Genomic DNA, 26,368 nt, shown 5'->3' with positions numbered 1-26,368 from the left:
ACCACCCCCATGCTTCATAGTAGGGATGGTGTTCTTGGGATGCAACTCATCCTTTTTCCTCTAAACACGAGTGAAGTTTTGACCAAAAAGTTCTACTTTGGTCTCATCTGACCACATGACTTTCTCCCATGCCTCCTCTGGATCATCCAGATGGTCATTGGCAAACTTCAGACGGGCCTGGACATGTGATGACTTGAGCAGGGGAACCTTCCGTGCAATGCATGATTTGAAACCATGACGGTGTAGGGTTCTACCGACAGTGACCTTTGAAACTGTGGTCCCAGCTCTCTTCATGTCATTGACCAGCTCCTCCCTTGTAGTTCTAGGCTGATTCCTCACCTTTATTATCATTAGTGATACCCCACGAGGTGAGATCTTGCATGGAGCCCCAGTCCAAGGGAGACTGACAGTTGTCTTTAGCCTCTTCTATTTTCTAACAATTGCTCTAACAGTTGATCTATTTTCACCAAGCTGCTTTGCAATTGCCCTGTAGCCCTTTCCAGCCTTGTGGAGGTCCACAATTTTGTCTCTGGTGTCTTTTGACAGCTCTTTGGTCTTGCCCATGGTAGTAGTTGGCGTCTGACTGACTGTTGGGTGTAATATAAAGATGAGAATGTCACATTGTGATACTGCATCTAATGATTGTCAAAGAGGTTACAATATGAGTTGCTTTGGCGGTCTTTTTTTGAGGTTTTTTTTTTACAGCCAAACAGCAGATATAAAAAACAGCAAGTAATGTAACTATTTTGTGACCTGTTGTTTTGCGACACATGTTGCCAGGTAGACCCAATTTTAATGTTTGTGAATAACAAAGGATTAAAAAATGTTCTTTCTTTTACAGAATTTCAGCATTACAGATTATCTGCTATGTGACTTCGCTCGTCTTTAACAAGATTTCTTTTCCATTTAAAATATTTCTCTCATTTGGATTGTGAATATGGCTTCTCTACTATGTGAGTTCTCTCATGTTTAACAAGATATGATTTTTGTTTAAAACATTTCCCACATTCTGAACAAGAATATGGTTTCTTTCCTGTGTGAATTCTCTCATGTGTAACAAGATTATATTTCTGTGCAAAACACTTTCCACATTCTGAACATGAATAGGGTTTCTCCCCTGTGTGAATTCTCTCATGTCTCACAAGATGGGATTTATCTGCAAACCATTTGTCACATTCTGAACATGAATATGGTTTCTCCCCTGTGTGAAATCTTTTATGTGCAACAAGACTTGCTTTCTGTGTAAAACATTTGCCACATTCTGAACATGAAAATGGCTTCTCCCCTGTGTGAATTCTCTCATGTTCAACAAGATTTGCTTTCTGTGTAAAACATTTGCCACATTCTGAACATGAAAATGGCTTCTCCCCTGTGTGAATTCTCTTGTGTTTACAAAGATCTGATATTTTTGTAAAGCATTTCCCACATTCTGAACATAAATATGGCTTCTCCCCTGTGTGAATTCTCTCATGTTCAACAAGACTTGCTTTCTGTGTAAAACATTTGTCACATTCTGAACATGAAAATGGCTTCTCCCCTGTGTGAATTCTCTTGTGTTTACCAAGATCAGATTTTTGTGCAAAACATTTGTCACATTCTGAACATGAAAATGGCTTCTCCCCTGTGTGAATTCTCTCATGTTCAACAAGACTTGCTTTCTGTGTAAAACATTTGCCACATTCTGAACATGAAAATGGCTTCTCCCCTGTGTGAATTCTCTTGTGTTTACCAAGATCAGATTTTTGTGTAAAACATTTCCCACATTCTGAACATGAATATGGCTTCTCTCCTTTGTGACTTCTCTTATGTTTAACAAGACCTGATTTATATACAAAAGATTTCTCACATTCTGAACATGAATATGGCTTCTCTCCTGTAGTGACTTCTCTTATGTCTAACAAGAGTTGATTTTTCTGTAAAACATTTGCCACATTCTGAACATGAATATGGTTTCTCCCCTTTGTGAAGTCTCTCATGTCTAACAAGAGTTGATTTTTCTGTAAAACATTTGCCACATTCTGAACATGAATATGGTTTCTCCCCTTTGTGAAGTCTCTCATGTCTAACAAGAGTTGATTTTTGTACAAAACATTTCCCACATTCTGAACATGAATACAGTTTCTTTCCTGAGTGAATTCTTCTGTGTGTAGAAAGACCTGAGCTTTTTGTGAACTCATTAACACAATTAAACCTTTCACCCCCTTTCTGACCTATACTTGAGGTAACAATCTGTGATTGGTCAGGAAAACGTTCTTCATGATTAGAGGGATAATATGACAGATCTGTACTGTAAAGTCCTGGATGTACATTTAGGGTAATGAGGTTTTCTCCTGTAGAGTGCAGCATGATATCTTCATCTTCTACATTATAATTTAATGATAACATGAAGTTTTCCTCAGAATTCTTATTTGGATTCTCTGTGAAGATAAAAATTGGAATGTGACATTTTTTCCCCCCAAACAATAGAGCAGACAAACTTATGACATTCCTATTAGGCTGGATGTTAATACAATAAGTCATTCATTTTGAATGCACTTCTGGCTTTGGTTCAAAAACCTATAACAAAAACGGCAAGTGTGATTCCCGCTTTTTAAAGCTTTCTATAACACATAACACTGCCTGACAGTGCTGCATGATGCCTCCATGTTATACTTTATAACATGATGCCTCCATGTTATATAGATTAGACAAAGTATAACATTCTTCACTGGCATAGTTATAGGGTCGAAGTTGCAACTGGGCCCCTAAGGTGGTGCTGTATTTTGTACTTTTCCCTTTATAAGATGAAGCGCTTCCATTATGGAAGCACTCACTAGTCTGGAGGAGGTGGGGGAGTAAAGCACTGTGAGCACTGTACTTAGCCCTCCACCCTGCCTGCTCTTCTCGGGGCCCATACTGCTGTGTCCTGACTGACTAGTGTCAGGACGTACAGAGCGCACTGTGACCGGACGCTGTAGGCAGTCAGGTGACTGTGTAGCGCAGGCCTTTAGAAGAGAAGAGAGCTGAGAGACCACCGGACCGGGAGAGTGGTAGAAGGAGAGGCAAGTTAATTTATTTATTTTAAAATCTGATCCGAGGTCTGATATGGGGGGTCTGGAGGTCTGGTCTGATATGGGAATCTATAGGTCTAATGGGGATATGATCTGAGGTCTGAGATGGGGGGTCTCATCAGAGATTTAATATGGGTGTTTAATCTGAGGATCTGTTTTGGGGTCGGATCTGAAAGGTAAGTGGGTATTTTTTTGTACTTGTGCACACTATAAGGGGGTATTTTTTTTGCACTGAGGCACATTGACGGACAATGGTGGCATTATTACTATTGGGGACACTGTTAACACTATGCACTTTGGCAGATAATTTTTTCTATTGGTAGGACTTTTCAGGAGGACTGTTTCTGCAGTATAATATTGGGGAACACAGCGGACACAGTATTGTTTTGCTACCACTGAGGAAGGGGTGAATGCATATACCCCGAAATGAGTCTGGTGCCACATCCCCCGCAATTTGTGACCAGATACATTTACAAACTATCGACTGTAACTGACCCGAAAAAAGTGGGATTGATCATTTTCGAAAGTTACCTACGCGATTTGACGGCTAACAAAGAAAGGGACCGATACATCACTGACCCACGTGTTGAACAACAGCCCGCCAGCGTGGTCTTCATTAAGAAAATAACTCCTGATGCCAGAGTGCGACAACATTGCTGGCACAACGCAGGGAGTGATAATATACCATGGTTCCGTAAAGTCTAATTCGATGGAAGCTGGATTAAAAGGTAAATTAATAATCGCTTGTAAGCTGTTAAGAAGCGGGACGCCGCTACCCATACTGATTTAGCGGGACGCCGCTTTGTTCAGGAAAGTTTTACACGAAATTAACCACAACCAATATTCATAGGATGGATTGGCCCTGGTGGAATAAAGTAAGGAACTTTGAAGTTTCAATATCGATTACTAGTAGTGGATATCATTGACCTCCGATTTTTTTGCGGTTTGATTTATTGCAGTTTTACTAAATTTTCATATTATCAAGTTATTGCTATTGTCCATATTCGATTATATTGCTGCTATTTACCCATTTGATTGTATTTTGCTGCTATTGAGATATATTTACTGTTGTTACAAGCAGGTGTTTTTAGGAGTGGTGTATTTGGTTGAATATACAATGCTGCTATTCTTCCATTAATATATTTTCTACTGTCGACTTTTTTTTTACATATGTTTTTATAGTAATATTTAGCATAATAAAATGTATTTCTTGTATCTTTGCATGGTCCTTGATTTCTGAGAGTGCCCTAATCCACATTTACTATGCACTCTGGCAGATAATTATTTCTATTTGTGGGACTTTTCAGGAGGACTGTTTCTGCAGATATAATACTGGGGAATACAGCGGGCACAGTATTAGAGTTGGCAGGATGGGGTGTTCTGAATGTGGGAGGATGATGGAAAAGTAGGAAACTAAGATGTCTGTTTGTCAAACTCTGCAGAGAGAGAGAGAGATAGCTGAAAGATATCATCATGGTGGCCTGGTCTGAATAGAGAAGATGAGGAAAGAGAGTATGTATATCAGAGGAGACATCACTGGATGTAAGAGGTACATATGTGGGGCAGTATTCTCCTGTACGATTTGTAGAGCTGTATGTAATGTTTTCCAAGTATGTCTTTAAAGGGTTTGTCTGCTTTTTTCTATGGTGGGGGGGGGGGGCTCATTTCAATTTTTAACTCAGGCGGTAGAAAGGCTAGGTACTCCCTTGCCACAAAGCACTGGGGGGGGGGGGGGGGGGGGCAAGCTGAACTCTTGTACCAGGGCCCATGAACCTAGTCTTGGTTCCTGTTCAGGCTGTGTATGTGGTTTGGGTGTATTTTCAAGTCCCAGAGCCTCCTACTTTCCTAAGTTCCTGATTTATGAAGGTCAGCTGCCAAATACACCAGGACCATCCCAGGAAATAGCGGTCTTTTAACCCTGTACAGGGGTTAAAGGGTGAATACTGGGGAGGTGCCAGAATAACACCCTTAAGGTCTGGCACGATGTCAAACTGGTTACTTGGCACAGTGGTCAACAATCACTGATCTATTACAGATGGCCACACCATCGGCACTAATGTAACCCCAAACCATCAGAGATGCAGGCTTCTGAACTGTGCGCTGATAAGCTGGATGGTCCATCTCCTCCTCAGTCCGCAGGACATAGCATTCGTAGTTTTTTTTTTTTTTTTTAAAGGACCGTTTATTCAATAAAAATGTATGTAGAAGGAAATTCAGTATACAAAGCAAGTACAAAACATAGCCATGACAAATATACATTTCCAGACAATAGGACAATTACTCATCAATAGTAAATACACCATTAAACTTTTCTTCATCTCAAATACATAGAAAAGAACTAAACATTGTGCAACTGGGCTTCAAAGTAATAGCATTAAAAGACAGTTGCTTGTGTGTGATCTAGAGCAACAAACAGACCAATCGCCACCAACAATAGCCTTAGAAGTTTTTCCCTAACAACAGTAAAAACAAACCAACCAAAAATCAGCGAAACCGTCTAAAAGAAGTAAAACCTAGGGAGCCAAAGGTCCCAAACCAGTGGGAGGAATCCCTAACAAAGGTCCCCAGACCTTGTCAAATTTATCAGTACAACCTCAGGATAAATAGGTGAGCTTAAAAAGTGGGAGTACCATATTCACCTCTCTAAGCCAGGCATTTTTGGTGGGCCTCTCTGGGTGCTTCCAATTATATAGGATAACCTGTTTTGCATAATAGAACAGACGGTCACCAACGAGCGCAAAGAGGCAAACCATGGGATGCAGTATATTTGGCATGGTCAGATTAGTCTCCATAAACCCCAGAACCTCTCTCCAATATGGCCATAAGACTCTACAGTCCCAGAACATGTGTAGCATCGTGCCATCCACCATCTGGGACACTCAGCCAAAGGCAATAACATCCAGTCTGTGAGGGGTATAATAAATCCTATGTGTAAACTTAACACGTAATAACTGGTCTCTGTAGCAGTCTGGAGAGCCTTCATCCTCATCCAGATCTGTCCCTTTGCCATTTCTCTAATATGTTATCTCACATGGGTGTAAAACTCCGGGTGGTATATCCATAGAATGCTGACAGTGGTTTCCTGAGGTCTTTACTGCTCGCCATACCCTCAAGGAGTGGAGTGGTGAAAAACAGATCAAGGCCCCCAAATTGTGCCCGGAAGGCATGTTTCAGTTGATAATAATTATACAGTACATGACTAGGAAAATGATAAGTGGCCTGTAAATATTAGAAGGAACAAAGAGAACCCCTATCTGTGATATGTGCAAGAGTAGTAATACCACGCCGCCTCCATATCTGCATATGGGGGAACCCCACAGCATCCGGAGATTCTACATTTTGGTTCATCTGACCACAGAACAGTTTTCCATTTTGCCTCCATTGTAAATGAGCTTTGGCCCAGAGAAAACGGCGGTGTTTCTGGATTGTATTGACATCAGACTAATTCTCAGCTTTACGGCTCATGCACACGGCCGGAAGTGTTTTGCAGTCTGCAGATGCGCAAAACACAGATTCCGCCCGAGGGCACGCCACCATTTATTTTTGGCTCCTGCAGAAATGTCCTATCTCTGTCTGCAAAACGGACAATAATAGGACATGTTCTATTTTTTTGTGGAACGGACATACAGACACGGAATGCACACTGATTCATTTCGGAACCATTCACTTGAATAGGTCCGCAATTCTGGAGATGCGGTGCGGAATGGAGGCACGGAACCCGACGGAAGCACTACGGAGTGCTTCTGTCGTATTTCTGTCCATGCCTCCACACCGCAAAAAAAAAAAAAAATTGTTCTGTTTTTTCGCGGTGCAGACGGATCACGGATCCATTCAAGTTGAATGGGTCTTGATTCATCCCGGCCGCCGCACGGAGGTTGCCTGTGCATTGGGGACCGCACGGAACGGACGCGCATCGGCCGTGTGCATGAGGCCTTTGTTGCACATTGCTCCTCCAGCTGTTTTTTATTAGCACTGTTTATTTTTTCAGCCTTTTGTTGCCTCTGTACTAACATCTTGAGATGCGTTATGGTTTTTTATGAATTGGTAAAATGTCTCACTTTCATCATCTGTTCTATCATCTAATGTACAGAAAACCTGGAACTATGAGATTTACAGATCATTTCCTTCAGTTCTTATTCACATTTATTTACAGTTTAAGCTGCGCCCCAAAGTTTGTCACTGCACACACGTGTATACACTGCACATGACGGGTCTTACCCTGTGATATAAGAGGCTGGTGCTCCTCCATTACATGTCACTGCACACACGTGTATACACTGCACATGACGGGTCTTACCTTGTGTTATAAGAGGCTGGTGCTCCTCCATTACATGTCACTGCACACACGTGTATACACTGCACATGACTGCTCTTACCTTGTGATATAAGAGGCTGGTGCTCCTCCATTACATGTCACTGCACACACGTGTATACACTGCACATGACGGGTCTTACCCTGTGATATAAGAGGCTGGTGCTCCTCCATTACATGTCACTGCACACACGTGTATACACTGCACATGACGGGTCTTACCTTGTGTTATAAGAGGCTGGTGCTCCTCCATTACATGTCACTGCACACACGTGTATACACTGCACATGACTGCTCTTACCTTGTGATATAAGAGGCTGGTGCTCCTCCATTACATGTCACTGCACACACGTGTATACACCGCACATGACGGCTCTTACCTTGTGTTATAAGAGGCTGGTGCTCCTCCATTACATGTCACTGCACACACGTGTATACACTGCACATGACGGGTCTTACCTTGTGATATAAGAGGCTGGTGCTCCTCCATTACATGTCACTGCACACACGTGTATACACTGCACATGACGGCTCTTACCTTGTGATATAAGAGGCTGGTGCTCCTCCATTACATGTCACTGCACACACGTGTATACACTGCACATGACGGCTCTTACCTTGTGATATAAGAGGCTGGTGCTCCTCTATTACATGTCACTGCACACACGTGTATACACTGCACATGACGGCTCTTACCTTGTGATATAAGAGGCTGGTGCTCCTCTATTACATGTCACTGCACACACGTGTATACACCGCACATGACGGCTCTTACCTTGTGTTATAAGAGGCTGGTGCTCCTCCATTACATGTCACTGCACACACGTGTATACACTGCACATGACGGGTCTTACCTTGTGATATAAGAGGCTGGTGCTCCTCCATTACATGTCACTGCACACACGTGTATACACTGCACATGACGGCTCTTACCTTGTGATATAAGAGGCTGGTGCTCCTCTATTACATGTCACTGCACACACGTGTATACACTGCACATGACGGCTCTTACCTTGTGATATAAGAGGCTGGTGCTCCTCCATTACATGTCACTGCACACACGTGTATACACTGCACATGACGGCTCTTACCTTGTGATATAAGAGGCTGGTGCTCCTCCATTACATGTCACTGCACACATATGTATACACTGCACATGACGGCTCTTACCTTGTGATATAAGAGGCTGGTGCTCCTCCATCACATGTCACTGCACACACGTGTATACACTGCCCATGACAGGTCTTACCTTGTGATATAAGAGGCTGGTGCTCCTCCATTACATGTCACTGCACACACGTGTATACACTGCACATGACGGCTCTTACCTTGTGATATAAAAGGCTGGTGCTCCTACATTACATGTCACTGCACACACGTGTATGCACTGCACATGACGGGTCTTACCTTGTGATATAAGAGGCTGGTGCTCCTCCATTACATGTCACTGCACACACGTGTACACACTGCACATGACGGCTCTTACCTTGTGATATAAGAGGCTGGAGCTCCTCCATTACATGTCACTGCACACACGTGTATACACTGCACATGACGGCTCTTACCCTGTGATATAAGAGGCTGGTGCTCCTCCATTACATGTCACTGCACACACGTGTATACACTGCACATGACGGGTTTTACCTTGTGATATAAGAGGCTGGTGCTCCTCCATCATGGCCTCCTTGTACAGATCCTTATGTCCTTCTATATACTCCCACTCCTCCATGGAGAAATAGACAGTGACCTCCTGACACCTTATAGGAACCTGACAACACAATGACACCGTCATCACCCAGACCCCTCCAGTGCTGTTACTAGAGAATTTCCCAGCATTCCCAGCAGTGTCACCTCTCCAGTCAGAAGCTCCATCATCTTGTGGGTGAGTTCTAGGATCTTCTGCTCATGTATCAGGGGGTGAGGGGGTGGCTCTGAGATTGGGTGAGGGGTCCTGCTCCCCCCTCCTGACTCCTGGAGATGGATGATGGGAGTCACACAGTCCCCCAATGTCTTCTTCACTATTGTGTACTCCTGTGGATGGAGAGAGATACTTAGGGAATAAACCCTTCAGGGGCCATGTGCTCTCCTCCGGCCCTCTCCTCCTGGGTACAACGTGCCTACTTACCTCCTCATGGCTCCTACAACATGACTATTGGTCACTGGCCACATGATACATCACTCACCATACTGGGGGCTGATCTTCAGGTTCTCCGTCACTTGGAAGGTCTGGAGGCCGTTCTCCAGGACCCTGGACTCTTCCTATCACTTCCTATGATGGATTCTCCTTCCCGATGTCTGACTTGTTACAGAATACAATAAAGAGGAGAGAAATCTAGAAAAGTTTACCTCTCCGCTCAGCAGGGAGATGATCTCCAAGGTGAGGTCTAATATTCTTCTGCTGATCTCCTTCCTGTCCATCCTTGGTGGTCATTCAGGAGAAGAGGAGAGAACTGGAGGAGCTGGAGGCTTCTAGTACTGCAGGCGCCTTTATGAGAAGAGGAGAGGAAATCATCCAGGGGACAAGACCAGATGTCACCTCCAGAACCGCACTTCCTGAGCCTGGAGGGGCCCCGCTTCTCAGAGCCCCCACCACATGGATTACAGGGACCACAAGAGGAGCGGAGAAGGATTCCTTGTGTGTAATGGAGGAGAATCTCCAGAGGTGACATGTCTGAGCTCTCCCCCACACTGTCTCCTCACAGCTCATCTTACCTGCAGGCTGGAGGAATGGCTGATACCAGAGAGAACAAGAGCCCTGACTACCGACCAGGACCTGCCCAGTATCTGCTGCACTGCCAGAGCTGAAGGACCTGCGGTGACGTCACCGTCATGTGATCAGTGACTCTCCTGGCTAGCTCCGCCCCCTGCACTGATCACATGACGGTGACATCATCACAGGTCCTTCAGCAGTACATTCGCAGTAGAGTAGAGAGCGGCTGACGAGTCCAGTCTTTCCTGTTCTGCTCCTGTGCTGGATACTGAAGCGCACGACCCAGCGTAAGGCTTTAGGAGAGGTCAGGACCAGGCAGGGTCACATTTTTACTGCATGGTTCTGTCAAAGTGCAGAGGGCAACAGAGAAAACAGAGCCTCTAGGTGTAACGACAACGCCCCCGTTGCTCCTAGAGGCTCATTTGCATATATTGAAACATAATTTTTCTCAGTAATGCTGCACATATGGACATGGGACCAACACAGATGCCTTCAGCTGCCAAGAGCTCATGTAACAGGTCAGCCAGTGTCATAGGGACAGAACTGCTGACAGATGCCCTTTAATCCTGCATAAGGAAGGTGATTTGCTTCTGATACTTTCTTCTATAGTGAAGTCAGTTCCATAATTACCTGCAATATCTTCAGGTTGAGAGGTTCTTCCCTGAGGTGCCACAGCCCTGGAGCTCGGACTATTCTGACTGGTGGATCAGGTGGTAAATCGAGGATTTGATTGAATGAAGCCTGAAGGGCATCGTGGATATTTTCAGAGTCAGTTGAATCAGGGAGAACTCTAACCCCTAAGTTATAGCGATGGCCTCTGTTATCTGTGTCCTCTGGGGTCTTCTCAGTTTACACATGGCCTGAGTTTGGGCGTCTGAATTATTGTGGATTTGGATTGCTAAAAAAAAAATATGTGTGAAGGCTTTGGCCTGGATTTGTGGGAGGGGCTGAGGTCCGCTTTCAGCCTATTTAGGGCACCCCTCTACCTGACTCCTGCACCGTCCGAGGTCTGAACTTGAGAGAGAGAGAGTCGCTTGTGGAGTTAACTGAGAAGTTACTTACGAGTTGCTGTATTTTTCTGAAGTTCGTTGCTTTCGGGTCCAGGATTTGGAGCTTTCCGGTTCCATCCGTCCGGCTTCACCTGGTTCCTTGCGGGTCCCGTTTTGTCCGTTAAACTGTGAGTCTTTCATACGGTACAGCACAGGGCCTCACGGCTGCCCCTGTACCAGCTCGTTCATTTCACCATTTTCTTTTCAACCATGTCACAGTTTCACTCCAAGTCACGGTTTTCATGTTTACCACATTCTCCGGTCATGCATGCACGCGTACCACACCGCATCCCCACTCCTAGCGCTGCCAAACACGTGTACCAGGTTCCCATGGCAGCCACCAACGCCGTTCCCCTCCTCACCAATCATCCCACACATTCCTTCCCCTCACACCCCTCGCCCAGCTCAGCGGCAAGCCCGCCCTCTCACTGTCACCAGATGCTCGCCGCAACCCGGCCGCTCCACACGCTTCCCCTCCACAAGACAACACCAGTGCCGCGGTCCCCCTCTTCCCCGCGCCTCCGTCCTCCTGCCGCGCTGCCGATGGCGACCGCCGCGTCCCGACGCCCGGTTTGCGCATGCGCGGCGGGGGCGCTGCGCGTGCGCGGCCGCCTGGCGGCCGGCCACAGGTGCCGCGCACGTGCGCTGTGTGTGGGGGTGGGGAGCCGAGGGGTGCCGCGTGCACACCCCTGCACCAGCACCACAGATCCAGCTACCGCTCCCCTCCATCAGCCAGCGCATTCAGGGGGGGGGCGCAAGTTAATCATCACAAGAGCCTGCATCAGGGAACACACCCGCCATGCCAACATCCATGCACCAATAAAATCCACCACAAAAAATCCACACCATTCAAAACGCATCATACAACCACCAAAGATACCCGCCATAAGAAAAAAAAAAAAAAAAAACGCCATATGGAAACAAAAAAAAAAAAAAAACGCCATATTTAAAAAAAAAAAAAAAAAAAAAAAAACGCCATATAAAAAAAAATAATAATAATAAACCCGCCATATGTAAAACAAAAAAAAAATAATTATTAAAATCAAAAATACCCCCGGTTTCATTGCTACATTAATATCTCAGTGAAACCCGCACCTTCCGCCACGGCACGGGGCCTCATTTCACTTACCATCCACCATACCGGGTCACCATTGCAACTCACGGCGCAATCCTCTCAGGTCATGCTAACGTTCAGACCACAGTCAACTCTCGTCATAACACTTCTGTCTACCCCTCTTTTAGGCGGTCAAGCTTAGACTTATTTACGCTGCACGTATCCTGTGACTTTTTCTTGCTACCAGGTACGTACACCTGCTCAATCGTTTATTTTCCTACATTTCACTCCATCCCGTTAGGGTCAGCGTGCTGGCATTAGGGGCTTCGGAATCCCACTAGATTAACCCCCTCTTGGCTTCGCCATCAGTCAGTGGTCCGCGAGGCCAACACCCCGCCTCACACGCTCGGAGGCAGCCGCCCATCGCGCCACTCATTAGTAAGCCGCCTCGCTGTTGCATAGAGAGGGCCTCACCTGTCACTCCCTTTCCCTAGTCCTGTCTTACAAGTCACCGAGAGGCCTCACACTCCTGCCACCACGTCAGTGGCCTCATCAACCCCTCACGCCAACTCATAGATAGAGCCTCTCAAGCCGCTCAGCAATTAGCAGGGCCTCATCTGTCACCATCCTAGGCTTAATTATTTCGCCATCCGGCATAGCTAGCTTGCCAGCACGATCCTGTGTTTCCCCACACTAACAAACTATTCTGTTTTAGCATGTCTCTGGAAGGAATTGAGCACTTTTCCCTTCCTGGCACTCCGGCCAGATCCATCACCTTAGCCCAGGGAGACGATCTTGCCAGCCCAGCGTCCATCAGATCCTGGACAATTCCGCGTATCACGACGGAATTGAGGAGACGGCAGATTCCCTTCCCCGCCACGGCAAGGAAAGCGGAGCTTTTCCGACTACTGCGCACGTCAACCAGTAACGCGGAGGCAGGGGAAGGACCCAGCCAGTCCAGCACGGGGGACATACACGCCATGCTGGCCTCTTTGATGACGTCCATGTCCAGGGTCAACAACAGGTTAGAGAGGCTGGAGTCGGTCACCACATCCCTCTCCTTGGCAGGGCCGGCAGCGTCACCGGCACCATCCGGTTTGCCAGTGGGCGGGCCATCCATCAACCCAGATGACCAAGAAGTCAGCCCGGCGCACATGATACCGGAGCACTTGAAAAGGGACATTCTGGAAGGTAAGGATGTGAACCTGGCCTCCCTCCTGATTGCCTCTCAAGATATTGTCGAGAACAAAACTTATGCCTACGACGATGTCTCGGTTGTGGTCAAATCTAGGGATGCCCGCCTCAATAGAAAACTGTCTATTCCAGAATTTGTGTTGGCTTTCAGCATCTACAGGGAGGTCATATGCACGGTCTACCCTAACAGAAGGGAGGAGCTCGACCTCTACATGCACAAACTGGTGGACCTGGGCAACAAATATGGGGGTTCGGCATTCTATGACTACCATAGATCTTTTTCGGCAAAGGTGGCAGGGGCTTTCTCCCAGTAAGGAGTCCGCTCCAACTGGGCTAGAATCGACACTGTCATTTTTTGCCGACACTTCGCAGGCCTGAGGACGCCAGCTTGTGTGCACTGCTCCTCCGCGGCCCACACCACTAATTTCTGCCCGAACGCGGCGGACAGACAAGCCCCCTCTCAAGCGGCCGGCCCCTCCGGGGTCACGGAGAAATCAAGCCGGGACAAGCTGGGGCGGCCAATCAAGTTTCTGGGCAAGTCCCAGATTTGCAACAATTTTAATGTGGGATCCTGCAATTATAGCGGGTGTAGGTTGTTGCACATTTGTACCAATTGTTTCCGGGCACATGCCAAGTCAATGTGTCCTAATAAAATGTTTTCTAAACCGTATCTATCGACCATAAATATGCCGGTTTTTACAGCATTCATGTCTCAGCACCCATCCAGACATCTCACGGATTTCCTCGTGGCGGGTCTGACAGAAGGCTTCCACACGGGCATCCTGCACATGCCGACAGGCACCCTGGAATGTCCAAATCTCCTATCCGCCCAAGGCAACCCCACCGCAATTGACGCCCTCATAGCCCAGGAAGTCGCAGAGGGCTTCGTGCTAGGACCATTCAAGACACCCCCATTCACCACATGGCGCACCAATCCCATTGGCATCGTCACCGGGAAATCTTCCCAGAAACAGAGGCTAATCATCGATTTATCGGCACCACACGGTTCAGCCGACCCCAGTCTCAACTCCCTCATTCCGTCGGAAGAATTCTCACTCCAATACACCACCATAGATCACGCCATCACCGCCATCAGGCAAGCAGGGGTCGGAGCATGGCTCAGCAAAACCGACATCACCAATGCGTTCAAATTGCTACCAATTCACCCGTCGCTGTGGCACCTTCATGGCATCAAGTGGTCCGGAAACTATTATTTTTTCTCCCGGTTGACCTTCGGATCCAAGAGTAGCCCGGCCATTTTTGACACATTCGCGGAGGCACTATGCTGGTTGCTCTTGAACGTAGCAAGATGCCCGATGGTCTTGCATTACCTTGATGACTTTCTACTCGTGGAGGAAAACATCTCCCCTCCCGCCAGCCTCAGGGCCACCATCAAGCTGTTCGGGGAACTTGGGGTACCCATCTCCACCAAGAAAACAGAGGGGCCGGACACAGTCATCACCTTCTTGGGCATTCAGTTGGATTCTGCCTCTATGCAAGCCAGTTTGCCACTCGGGAAGATCAAGGTTATTCTCAACCACATAGACAATTACCTTCAACTCGGCAACTGCAATCGCAAGGAGTTACAGTCCCTATTGGGTTCCCTGAACTTTGCCATGCGCATCATTCCCCAGGGTCGCTCGTTCATTTCACGGCTTCTGCGCCTTTTCCCCCTTTTTCTTCATGACTCTCACAGGCTGCCCCTGGATGCCCACGCCACTGCAGATCTGGGTATGTGGAGAAGATTTCTGTCCGCCTGGAACGGCAGGAGCATGTTCCTCCCTCAGCTATCGGACTCTTCCCCATCTATCTGGTCAGATGCGGCATCCACCACAGGCTTCGCGGCCATTTTTGGGAACGATTGGCTGTGGGGTAGCTGGCCTCCTGCGGTCCAGGGTTTGGAAGGATTCTCCACTACCTCGGCTCTGTTCGAGATCTACCCTATCGTGGCGGCCGCCGTGGCGTGGGGTCATTCATGGGCAAACAGGTCGGTCCGATGCTACTCAGACAACCAGGCAACCTGCCAGATCATTAACAAGGGTCGGTCCAAATCCCTCACAATCATGAGGTTCCTGCGCAAGCTTACTTGGTTGGCAGCTTGCAACAACTTCTTCATACACTGCTTCCACGTCCCGGGAAGGTGCAATACGGCAGCTGACAATCTGTCTCGTTTCCAATTTCAGGCGTTTCATCAGGCTCTCCCGTCAGCGTCACCCACGGCCTCCATCACCCCGTCATTTCACCAGCTCATTCTGGATTAGATGTCATCATGCGCCATAGCCAGTCATTATCCCATTCTGCACTATCAGACAACACACGCAGGTCATACAACAGAGCATTCGCACTGTTTAACAAGTTCCTGTTGGAACACAACATCACGCGCCCATTTGTCATGACTTCCCTGCTGGGGTTTGCTTCCTTTTGCCACCTCAAGCTCAAACTGTCATACAACACCATCAAACTCTATCTCACCGGCATCCAACATCACATGCTAATCATACACCCTAACAACATCAGTTTCATGGCCTCGCACCAGATCAAAACCATACTCAAAGGCATTCAGAAGACAGAACCCGCACGGCCGACACAGAGACTGCCCATTAACAGTCACATTTTCAAGGCATTATCCGACTTATTAGACACCAGACCTTTTGAAGCTGATACCAACTCCATCATCAAAACAGCGATGTACCTGGCCTTCTACGGATTCCTGAGGCCCGGGGAATTCACCACGACCTCGGCGACCCAAACCACACATTGTCTGCTAGCCTCCCACTTGACGAAACACGGGGATCATTATATCCTAACCTTACCTCACTCCAAAAGCAGTCAGCTCTCACCCGTGAACATTGCATACTACCCTACGCAGAACAGATGGTGCCCAGTCGGGGTTCTGGACGCATACAAACAGCATCACAAGTTCCTACCCTTTCAGCCACTACTTCAACTGCGTGGGTCTGTACTCACCACCACCACCTTCATGACCTATGTCAGGTCATCCCTCACTCAACTAGGCCTCAACGCATCCAACTACTCTGGGCACTCCTTTCGGATCGGGGCCGCGTCCACGGCCTCCAGTGCCAACATCCCGGCTCATGTCATTAAGAAATTGGGGCGCTGGAAGTCATCCGCTTTCGCACGTTACATCCCCAATCCAACACGGGAGTTAAGAAATGCCTTCCAAAACATGTCGGGTTGAGCTTTCATGTATATCGAATACAATAAACTATTTATTTCATTTTTGCCCTCTTCTTTCTCAGGCCTACCTCATCCTCGGTTTCGGCACACCACAACAGACTACGCTTATTCCCTGATTTCCTAGGTTCTTCACTGTACTACCGTAAGTGCCTCACACAAGTGTGAAGGCTTTGGCCTGGATTTGTGGGAGGGGCTAAGGTCCGCCTCCAGCCTATTTAGGGCACCCCTCTACCTGACTCCTGCACCGTCCGAGGTCTGAACTTGACCCTCCCACCACTCCACTCATTAATAACTAATTTCTTCCACATCTCTTTCCTTGGGTGGGCCCTCTTCTTTCTCAGGCCTACCTCATCCTCGGTTTCGGCACACCACAACCGACTACGCTTATTCCCTGATTTCCTAGGTTCTTCACTGTACTACCGTAAGTGCCTCACACAAATATATATATATATATATATATATATATATGTGGTCGTCCCCTGGTTGTTCAGTACGGCCTGTGGTAGCTTTCAGATCCTCTTTGACCTCAGAGACTTCAGATCCGCAGATATCTCTCAATGGGTTTGCTAAAAAAAATAGAAATGACTCCGTGTGCATTCCGCTTCCTATGTCCGTAAATCCGTTCCACAAAAAAATAGAATACGTCCTAGTCTTGTCCCTTTTTCGGATAAGGACAGGTACTGTTACGATGGGTGTGCAAAAAACTAAGATTTAGTCTTACCGGTAAATGATTTTCCAGGAGTCCGGCATGACAGCACCCACTGGAGGATGTCTTATTGGATCTCTGTAGGGACAGGAAGCGAGAGAGGTTAAAAGGCCCCTCCCCACCCCTCCTACCAGTGTTTTTCCAAATTACTACACCAGATAGGATCCAAACTCTGTTTTTTGAACTTCCATGTTATCTTCACATTGGAATTTATATATATATATATGGATCCAAGAAACAACAGCAAGAAGGGGGGGTATTAACGGGTGCTGTCATGTCGGACTCCTGGAAAACCATTTACCGGTAAGACTAAATCTTAGTTTCCAGGACGTCCCTCCATGACAGTACCTACTGGAGAACTACCAGCTTATTACTTAGGGGGGGACCACTGCCTGGAGGACATTACGACCAAACCCTAGGTCCTGGTTGGCAAGAGAATCCAGTTTATAGTGTCTAACAAAGGTAGTGAAACTGGACCAATTAGTGGCCCTGCAAATCTGTTCAACTGAAGCGCTTTTTCTGCCCAAGAAGTCGCCACGGCTCTGGTGGAATGGGCTTTAATGGATAAAGGGTAAGGTAGTCCTTTCTGCACGTAAGACTGTCGAACCGTGTCTCTAATCCAACTAGCTAAGGTCTGTTTTGAGGCCTTATTGCCTTTGTTCTTTCCTGCAAACAAGATAATGTGGTTTGATGATTTTCTCCACGAAGATGTTCTTTATAAGTAGGCTAAAACCGATCTCCTTACATCCAAACAGTGAAATTTTTCTTCCTGCACATTTTTGGGAGAGGTACAAAAGGAAGGAAGAATTATTTCTTGATTTTTATGGAATGAAGAGACAACTTTTGGTAGAAAAGATGGATCCAACTTTAAAATAACCCGATCGTCCAAAATTTTTAGATATGGTTCCCTGATGGAAAGGGCCTGAATTTCTCATATTCTGCGTGCTGTGGTAATCGCTAGAAGAAATTATGTTTTAAGAGAAAGCAATTTGTCAGATAACTGCTCAATTGGCTCAAACAGGGGATTACATAGACCCTCTAAGACTATATTTAGGTCCCATGGTGGTACTGTCTGCCTAATAGTGGGTCTCATTCTGGAAATAGATTTAATAAATCTTTTAATCCATCTGTGGTCTGCTAAGGAGGTGTCCAAGAAACTCAAAGCTGAAATTTGGACCTTATGGGTACTGGGTTTTAGGCCCAAATCAAACCCCATCTGCAAGAAATCCAGAATGCAGCCTATAGATGGGTCTGAGACCCCTGGATGTGAGTGTGACAGCCATGAAGTCAATTTTTTCCATATTTTTAAATATATGGCCGAGGTTATGGGCTTGCGGCTTTGCTGAAGGGTAGATATTACATTATCTGACAGACCCTTTCTCTTTAGGATCTGCCTTTCAGGATCCAAGCTGTTAGCCATAGCTTGTCGAGGTTCGGATGCTCCAGGTCCCTGTAGGAGAAGGTCCTTTCTTCTCGGAAGGGTTATCGGATCTCCTATCATCATCTCCTTCAACAAAGGAAACCAGGCTCTTTTCGGCCAGGCAGGAGCTATGAGAATGAGGGTCATTGAGCATGTTCTCAGCTTCTTTAGGACGGATGGAATCAGGGGAAATGGAGGAAAAGCGTACCCCAGATCTATGTCCCAACTTGGTGTTCTCTCTTGACGCGAAAAGGTCTACTTGTGGGAACCACCACTGGTGGCAGATCTGCAGAAAGACTTCCTTGTTTAAAGACCATTCGCCTGGGTTGAGACTGTGTCTGCGGTGGAGTTTTCTACTCCTCTTAGGTGGACTGCTGATATTGAGAGCACTTTTTTCTCTGCCCAACAAAATATTTGGTTTGACAATCCCTGTAGATGAGGGTTCCTGGTTCCACCTTGACGTTTCAGGTAGCATACAGTCGTCATGTTATCCGATAGGATTTTGATGTGGTGGTTGGAGAGTATATGTTTTGCCTTCTTCAGAGTCTCCCATACTGCCTTCAGTTCTCTGAAGTTTGAGGATCTGCGACTGTCGAGACTGGACCATCTCCCCTGAAAGAAATGATCTTTTAGATGGGCTCCCCTACCCCACTGGCTTGCATCCGTAGTAATTACTATGGACGGTGAAAGATTCCAGGCGACCCCTTTCCTTAGGTTTTTTGGGTTGGTCCACCAGGATAGAGAATCTAAACTTTGCCTTGATAGGATTATTTTTGAGTTCAAGGATTGATGGTTTCTGTCCCATGAGTTCAGAACTGAGTTTTGTAGGATCCTGGAATGGTACTGCGCCCACGGTATGACTGAGATGCAGCATGTCATTAAGCCCAGAACCTGCATAGATTCTCTTAGGGTATGGTCTCTTTTGAAAAGTTTTTATCTTCTTCCTTATCCTTTCCCGCTTTAACTGTGGAAGAAAGGAATGTTGCTTCTCTGAATCTAAGAGGACTCCCAGGAACTGCTTCCTGGTACTCGGTACTAGGTCCGATTTGGCATAGTTTATTATCCAGCCCAAATCCTTGAAAAGGCCGAGGATCTGTTGGACATTGCTCTCTAGACTCCGTTTTGTCTCTGCAATCAGAAGGAAATCGTCTAGGCACGGGATGATTTTTATCTGTTGTTGTCTTAAGTATGCCACCACTTCTGTAATTACCTTTGTGAAAATGCGAGGTACCGAAGATTTTCCAAATGGTAGGCACTGGAACTGGCAATGGAGAATTGTACCTTCCTGGTTGATCGCAAACCTGAGATACTGTTGGTAGAGTGGATGTATTGGGATGTGATAGTAGGCATCCTTTAAGTCCATAGTACATAAGAGATCCCCCACAGATAATAGCCAGTCTTTTTTTTAAATTAGAAATAGTCTTGAATAATGGCCCAAACCTTTCTGCTCCTCTGGTACTTGTATTATAGCATTTAGTTTTAACAGTTTCCGTAAGACGAGACATAGTTGATTTTGTTGACCTGCCGATTAAAACTCTGTAATCAGGAATCTCTCCTATTTTCACTCCTTCCCGGATTGTATTGAGAATCCACTGATTCTGAGTGACCCGAGTCCAGGACTCCAAGAATAAGCGGAGTCTGCCCCTGACCGGCCTGATGTCATTGCATGCGCCTTCAGTGCATCTGGCTTGGGTTATTCTTCTAGCCCTGATTCCTGCTGTTTGGAGGGGAATGTGTTTTTGTTGGTTTCTATGGTCTTTATTTACAAGGACAATGTCTAGGACTCTTCTAACCTGTGCTTCGTGTTTATGATCCTCCTCCATGACAGCTATTTACCTTATGTATGTATACTGTATGCTCATTATACGTCTGTAACAACAGGGGGGTTAAAGGGCATCTGTCAGCAGATTTTTACTTACACAACAGCAGATACCGGGGACTAATGTCTGCAATCGACGATAACGCTGATCCCAGACGTTTAGCCCCTCAGATGCAATGGTTAAATGCGACCACAGCATTTTGGAGCTAAAAAAAACTGTGACCGTGCTCTTTCGGGCCTGGCAGTAATTGGGGTAGCCAGATACTGTGTGCAGCAGCCTTGGCCCTCCGGAATAATCCAAGGCTGCCCCAGGTATGTTCCTATGAAGACCCTCTATAGGATCATAGTAAAATTCTCATAGACTCTATGACAGACGAAATCTAAGGATTGCATGATTAATTTCTCTAAAGGAACTTAAAAAAATTATATATAAACATCATTTGGTTCCTCCTGCCAACCCCCCCCAAAAAATAAAAAGTGATCGAAAAGTCATGCACACCCCAAAATGGTATCAATTAAAAGTACAGATTTCCCTGCCAAAAATAAGCCCTCACACAGCTCCGTAGACATAACTACCAAAGAGTTATAGAGGTTAGAAAATTTAGATGAAAAGAAAAAATAAAATATATATGTTTTTTCATTATTATTAGTTTTTCATTATTAATACAGAAGAAAAACTATACAAATGTGATGTCACTGTAATCATACTGAGCTGGACGGGGTTAAAATATGTCGTTAAGAAAAGAAAGACGGATCCGTCCCCATTGACTTACATTTTGAGTCATGCTTGCAGCGCTTTTGTGTGCGTCATGGGAACGCAAAGAAACGGAACGGAATGCATTCTGGTGCCCTCCGTTCCCTTCAGTTCAGTTTTGTCCCCATTGACAATGAATGGGGCCAAACGGAAGTGTTTTCCTTCGTTATTGAGATCCTATGATGGATCTCAATAGCAGAAAGGAAAAGTGCAGGTGTGAAAGTAGCCTAAAATATGTACAGTATTTTTGGACTATAAGACACACTTTTTCCCCCCAAAAGTGAAGGAAAAGTGGCAGTGCGTCTTTGTCACCACCAGATCTCTGAGAAGTTCTGATAGACGTTCTTCAGTACCTCCTGCATGATCTTCTTTTCTTTTGCTTTCGTTTTGACATTTCTACTCCCTCTCCCAGCTGTCATCTATTAGCAGTGATTGCCTCCCTATATATTTCCTCCCCATACTGCCTCACCTTACGGTTTATATTACATCCTGGATTGTGTTTTCTGCTAGAAGTTGGTACAGCTGGGTTTTCAGTTAAGTCTATTTCTGTATTTGTTGTTTTCCTGTTGGCTTGGTTCTAGGTGACCCTTACTCCCTCCGTATTAAGTGCAGGGAGCTGGTGGTCGTGTCCCCTCACTATTATAGGGTTTGCAGGTGTCATTCAGTCTAGGTACGTGGACATGCAACCTTCTATCACTGAGATCTTTGTATGGGCTGAGAAAGCAGGGAGAGCTTCAGGGCTTTAATAGGGGTCACCCTTTTGTTCCTTAGTTTTGGATCAAGCCAGTCGGATCCTTATTTGTAACTTCTTGTTTTCTGTTACACCATCCTTGACAGTCTTACAATATGGAAGCGGTCATCAGCATGCAGAAGGTGCAGGGAGCGGTGAGGGAGGAAGAAGAAGAGCAGGCAAACTAAGTTTATTTTTTAACGTCTGATCTAAGGCTGATGGAGGTTGGTGTGGGGGGGGGGGGTCTGATCTCAGGCTGATGGAGGATGGTTGGGGGGGTCTGATCTCAGGCTGATTGAGGGTGGTGGTGGGGCTCTGATCTGAGGCTGATGGAGATTGATGCGGGTGGAGGTCCGATCTCAGGCTGATGGAGGGTGGTGGGGGGGGGGGGTCCAATCTGAGGCTGATGGGGTCTGATCTGAGGTTGATGGGGCTCTGATCTGAGGCTGATGGAGCTTGAGGGTTTGATCTGAGGCTGATGGAGCTTGGGGGTCTGATGAGGGTTTGATCTACGGTCTGATGGAGCTTGGGAGTCTTATTTTGAGGTCTGAACTGAGGTCTGATGAAGAATAGGGGTCTGATCTGAGGTCTTATGAAGAATATTTTTTCTCTTACTTTCCTCCTCCAAATCCTTGGTGCTTCTTATAGTCTGGTCAGTTTTAAAGTCCAACACTGGTGTGAACACTACGTTACAAACATACAAACCCCTGCACTACACACACATCCTGATCACTCTACTCTGAACCACTACCCCAATGTTGATAAGCTATATCCTGAACTCACAATGTTGGTGGTTGTAGTGCTGCAAATGTGAACTGACCTCTATGCTGTGGTCACAGCTGATGGTCTATTGCAGGGATCAGCAACCTTCGGCACTCCAGCTGTGGTGAAACTACAATTCCCAGCATGCTCCATTCATTTCTATGTGGGTTCTTAGAAGAGAAGAGTAAGTATGCATGCTGGGAGTTGTAGTTTCACAACATCTGGAGTGCCGGAGGTTGCCTACCCCTGGTCTATTGGATAGATGGCAAATGTGAAATTAGCAACAATATTGCCCGATGTAGATATGTAGTATTTCCAGTACACCAGCGAATAATCGCTCAGTCTTGGAACATAAAAGGCAGTAGATCGGCTGTCTATGGGTAGTAGTAGTAGTAGTGGTAGTAGCAGAAGCAGATGCGTAGTGTTAATAGTGGTGGCCACAGGAGATTAGCAGCGAGGCGCAGCGGTGGTGGCAGCTGCAGCCATATGGTACCTGCTGGCAGATAGGCAGAGGCATGATAGCAGCAGCCATGCGGAACAGGATGGTAGACAGACAGCAAAAGTGTGACAAGATGGGGCATCGTCAGCAAGGACAGATCTATTCATTGGCCTCAGCCGGAGGAGTGTGAAAATCCACCTGAATCCAGGCCTGGTTCATTTTGACAAAAGCCATGTTTTGGACACTGGCAGAGGACAACTTGGTCTGTTGGGGTGTCACCATGCCCCCGGCTGTGCTGAAAACCCTCTCTTAGATGACACTGGAGGCAGGGCAAGAAAGAGAATACTGGGCAAATTCAGGCCCCTGATCTAGTCTGCCTGTCCAGAGGTATATGGCGTCAGGGAACACCAGTATGTACCTGAGACAAGCCAGAGTCCGGTAAGGCCTGAACCTGGTCATTGAGGTCTCAGCTTGCTGATTTACCTCAGCCTGGCGCGGCCCGTGAGGAAACTGCTCTATCATGTTGAGGAGACTGAACTAGCTCCTGCTGCTGCAGGTTTTGCTGCTTATGGTGGCAGGATTTTGACTCTGTCATTTCAAGCTTGTCAATCCCATGGTAGAAACCTCTCAGAGACAACTGTTCTGCATTCTGGCTGATCTGAATTCTGTTCACTACTAGTTGAGTATTTCACCTGGAGGGATGAAAAGTCAGTGGAGTCTTTGAATCGCTGGAGAGGTCTCTCTCCTCAAACCTCAAAGAATTTAAAAGGGTTTTCCAGGATTTTTTTTTTACTGATGACCCATCCTCTGGATAGGTCATCAGTATCTGATCGGTAGGGGTCCGACACCCGGGAACCCCGTCGATTAGTTGTTTGAGGAGGAACTGATGCTCCTGTGAGCATTGCTGCCTTTTTGCACAGCACCGTATATTGTATAGTGGTTGTGCTTGGTATTGCACTCAGCCTCATTCACTTGATTAGAACTGAGCTGCACCTAGACAACATGACGCATGAACGTGTCGTCACTGGTCTAGAAAAAGCAGAGAGAAGGCCACAGCACTCACAGGAGTGCCGCTGTCCTCTCAAACAGCTGATTAGTGGGGGTCCCAGGTGTCGGACCCCTACCAATCAGATACTGATGACCTATCCTGATGACACGTGATGGGATTATCTCCTGAGTGTATCTACTCATCTAGGAGTCGGCTGCTCCTAGAGTCAGCTATCTTAATCCCATCACGAACACAATCAGTGGGAGTCTCAGTGCAGAGTTAACTCCTTTTTATGTTGCTGAATTCACACCCTGCACCTTTAATGGGCAATAGGAAATATGTGTCACATACACTCACCTAAAGAATTATTAGGAACACCATACTAATACGGTGTTGGACCCCCTTTTGCCTTCAGAACTGCCTTAATTCTACGTGGCATTGATTCAACAAGGTGCTGATAGCATTCTATAGAAATGTTGGCCCATATTGATAGGATAGCATCTTGCAGTTGATGGAGATTTGAGGGATGCACATCCAGGGCACAAAGCTCCCGTTCCACCACATCCAAAAGATGCTCTATTGGGTTGAGATCTGATGACTGTGGGGGCCATTTTAGTACAGTGAACTCATTGTCATGTTCAATAAGCCAATTTGAAATGATTTGAGCTTTGTGACATGGTGCATTATCCTGCTGGAAGTAGCCATCAGAGGATGGGTACATGGTGGTCATGAAGGGATGGACATGGTCAGAAACAATGCTCAGGTAGCCTGTGGCATTTAAACGATGGCCAATTGGCACTAAGGGGCCTAAAGTGTGCCCAGAAAACATCCCCCACACCATTACACCACCACCACCAGCCTGCACAGTGGTAACAAGGCATGATGGATACATGTTCTTATTCTGTTTATGCCAAATTCGGACTCTACCATTTGAATGTCTCAACAGAAATTGACTCATCAGACCAGGCAACATTTTTCCAGTCTTCAACAGTCTAATTTTGGTGAGCTTGTGCAAATTGTAGCCACTTTTTCCTATTTGTAGTGGAGATGAGTGGTACCCGGTGGGGTCTTCTGCTGTTGTAGCCCATCCACCTCAAGGTTGTGCATGTTGTGGCTTCACAAATGCTTTGCTGCATACCTCGGTTGTGGTGGTTATTTCAGTCAACGTTGCTCATCTATCAGCTTGAATCAGTCGGCCCATTCTCCTCTGACCTCTAGCATCAACAAGGCATTTTCGCCCACAGGACTCCCGCATACTGGATGTTTTTCCCTTTTCACACCATTCTTTGTAAACCCTAGAAATGGAATGGTTGTGCGTGAAAATCCCAGTAACTGAGCAGATTGTGAAATACTCAGACCGGCCCGTCTGGCACCAACAACCATGCCACGCTCAAAATTGCTTAAATCTCATTTCTTTCCCATTCTGACATTACGTTTGGAGTTCAGGAGATTGTCTTGACCAGGACCACAACCCTACATGCATTGAAGCAACTGCCATGTGATTGGTTGACTAGATAATGGCATTAATGAGAAATAGAACAGGTGTTCCTAATAATTCTTTAGGTGAGTGTAAATTCCACACATAAATCAGGGTTCATAGTTCCTTGTAACCCCAAAAGGTCTGAGGGGGCCTCCATAGTTCTGGGTCTATAGTCCGTAGGAAGGAGGCTAGCCCTCCAGCTTCTGCAGCAGTTCCAGTGTCTGTTCAGTCCATCACAAACAGGAACTCAGATGAGGACCACACACCAGCTCTTCCAACTCCAGGCAGAGAATATCAACTGCATTGTAAGAAGTGTGAGTCCAGACTAAATAGAGGAGCAGTAATGACCACAAGCTACACCTGAGACAAGAGGTGTCATTACCAGCAACAACATTACAAAAAATGAAAACATATAGGCTGTCAGATGACCTAACATGCAGCCAGTCTCTCAGATCTTTTAACCTCTGTCACTGGAGGGACCGTGACAGTGCCCCTCCGGATGGGCCCTGTGAAAGGCTTTTGCAAGGCGACTAGCATTAACATCGGCTTCTGGAACCCACATTCTCTCCTCTGGACCGTAACCCTTCCAGTGAACGAGGTACTGAAGGGATTTACGGAGAATTTGTAAGTCCACTATCCTGGCGATCTGAAATTCAAGATTACCGTCCAACATGACAGGAGCGGGAGGCAAGGAGGACGGTTT

General features: G+C 46.4%; 1 protein-coding gene and 1 pseudogene across 1 annotated transcript in view; one reads left to right on the top strand and one right to left on the bottom strand.

The window, feature by feature from the left end:
- The window catches only part of LOC122925097, an 89,123-nt pseudogene extending 80,058 nt beyond the window's left edge, over positions 1–9,065 (bottom strand).
- LOC122925098 (oocyte zinc finger protein XlCOF6-like) overlaps positions 1–26,368 on the top strand; it is an 818,943-nt gene that overhangs the window by 337,968 nt on the left and 454,607 nt on the right. The window lies entirely within an intron of this gene.

Source organism: Bufo gargarizans, chromosome 1 (assembly GCF_014858855.1).
Source record: "Bufo gargarizans isolate SCDJY-AF-19 chromosome 1, ASM1485885v1, whole genome shotgun sequence".
NCBI classification, from domain to species: Eukaryota; Metazoa; Chordata; class Amphibia; order Anura; family Bufonidae; genus Bufo; species Bufo gargarizans.
This window is presented reverse-complemented; position numbering and strand designations above follow the sequence as displayed.